This window comes from Trichechus manatus, unplaced genomic scaffold (genome assembly GCF_000243295.1).
Source record: "Trichechus manatus latirostris isolate Lorelei unplaced genomic scaffold, TriManLat1.0 scaffold00004, whole genome shotgun sequence".
NCBI classification, from domain to species: Eukaryota; Metazoa; Chordata; class Mammalia; order Sirenia; family Trichechidae; genus Trichechus; species Trichechus manatus.
The window spans coordinates 26,740,497-26,742,812 of NW_004443940.1; the positions used below are offsets into that span (position 1 = coordinate 26,740,497).

Here is a 2,316-nt window from a genome sequence, read left to right on the forward strand (position 1 = left end):
GTAGTGACCCTACAGGACACAGCACAACTGCCTCATAGCTTTCCAAGGTAAATCTTTACAGAAGCAGACTGCCACATCTTTCTCCCACAGAATGGCTGGTGGGTTCGAACCACGAACCTTTCGGTCAGCAGCTGACCAAGTATTAATATTAAAAACCATACCTGTTGCCATCAACTCCAACTCATAGCATTCTGGCTTTCGTCATCTACTACGTATATGTTTGTTTTTTCCCGATATTTTCATCTCTACTTTAAACTGTATAGAGCAGGATTTTTATGTTTACCTAATACAACAGTTTACCTAATACAATCTGGAAGGCTTTATCTTTTAATAAGGGAAATGGTAGCACATTGCAATTGTTATAATGTATGCAAATCAAAAGTTCAGGTATTTTTAACATAAAAAAATCAGTTTGTCCTATATTTACAAAGTACAGCAAAATTGGGAGGTAGGTAAGGGGGAGGCAAAAAATCTTTTCTTAATTCTCCAGGAATATAGTTTAAACATAGTTAAATGCAATTTACGATATTCCTACCAATACTGACATGCTTCCAAGGTAACACCTGGACATTCTGCAGGGAGGTATTACAAGTTTCAGTTGTGACATTCTGGCTGGTAGTAATAATAAGTTTCTTATACATGGAAGTCAGTATGATTTGAAAGAAAGAACTAGTAGCAGAGTGGCAGATAATAAGAGATGCAAGTAGAAGAGACACAAAACACATAGGTGGGTGGGCTGAGAGGTTCAAAAATTAGGAGCCAGTCAAGAAGAAAAAAAAAAATCATCATCATTACAGACATTTACAGAAAAGCAGGGCTTCAAACTGGTTGTTCCCAGTTCAGTAATGGCCAAGGAAGCAAAACTGGAACAGACCTAAATTTTCAAAATTTAGGTGAACTGGAATGATAACTGGAACAGGAAAAATTACAGGTTGAAGGCTTGCTGGAAACTTAATCTCTCTCTTAGAAAACAAGGGCAGTGTATACATTGCATAGCAACCAACTGTCTTGCTCGTCAGAGTCTGAGGAGAGTTGGAAACAGTGGTGCCCTGCTCAAAGATGGCAGCCGACCACATGGCTTTCAACGTGTGTCACTTTTCAGAGTCCTGCCAATAATCCAATCTCATGCATCAGATGCCTGAAAGGGCTCACTACACCTCTTCTGAGTCTCCCATTCCAGTGCTTTGACCCATAATTTCTCCCGTTCCGGTTATTGTTTCAATCACCCAAATTTTAAAAACTTTGTGCCTGCTCCAGTTTCGTTTCACTGACCATGACTGAACTGGTCTGAAGTCCTGCAGAAAAGCCACTAGGTACAAGTTACTGTGCCTTGTGTATACAGATTTACTTCTATAAAAGTGAGCTGCACCTTTAAAATAAATATGTACTTTTAATAAATCTTTATTATTTTCCTCAAAAGCTATTATTAAATCAATGGTATACTTTATAATTAGCCATGTATAAGAATTGATGAAATATGAAAGATGAAATATAAGAGAACAGACTTATTAAAAGGTTCAAAATATTTATAAACAGACTCAAAATAAAACACCATTTCAAAGAGTGAGATGAAGAAGTAGGACAATAGAATGCCTAGCTTTGAACACGGGCAAGACTTAGCAGAAACATAAATGCAAACCAAATAAATCTGATTATGTAAATATCTGCTCTCTTCCCAATCTCTATTTAATTAACTCTCTAAAACATACTAATGCTACCAGCATACTGAGCATTTGTGGCTATCAGGCTATTCTATAGCATACATACACACTTTTGCTGCTAAATTATATGCTTCTAAGAGTTAGTTATGTTTCCTCCAAATCTATTTATTGCAGTTGTATTTACTTCCAATGATTACATGAATTAACCATTACATAAACAGATAAAATATAAGTGCAAACAGAAAAGATAGCTGCTGTTCCTATGAAAACTAAGTTGAATGCTTTAAAAACACTCAAAGGTAAGTTGCAAAAAAAAAGTTATGTTCGACTTTAGTGTGGATGAGGGGAAAAATTCATAAAAACCTAGAAATATTTAGCACTCAGATTCTTACGAAGTTTCTTTAAGTTCTTTGCTCCTCTGTAAGGAAATCAAAACTGAAAAGTTTTGATAAGGCATCAGTGGCATGTGCAAATGAATCAAGGAGGAACAGACACATACACAAAGGAAAAAACCTAAAAGGTTATATTAAAAGATTGATAAATAAATGTAAGCTTAATATTTTGGGCATTAAAAAAAAAAAGATTTTTAGCTTTAAAAGACTTCTGCAATTAACTGACAAATATCATCAGTTCACACTGGATAAGAAGCTTCTAA

At 35.3% G+C, this 2,316-nt stretch overlaps 1 protein-coding gene across 1 annotated transcript in view; it reads right to left on the minus strand.

The window, feature by feature from the left end:
- Positions 1 to 2,316, minus strand: part of MRPS9 (mitochondrial ribosomal protein S9) — a 62,034-nt gene that overhangs the window by 29,562 nt on the left and 30,156 nt on the right. The window lies entirely within an intron of this gene.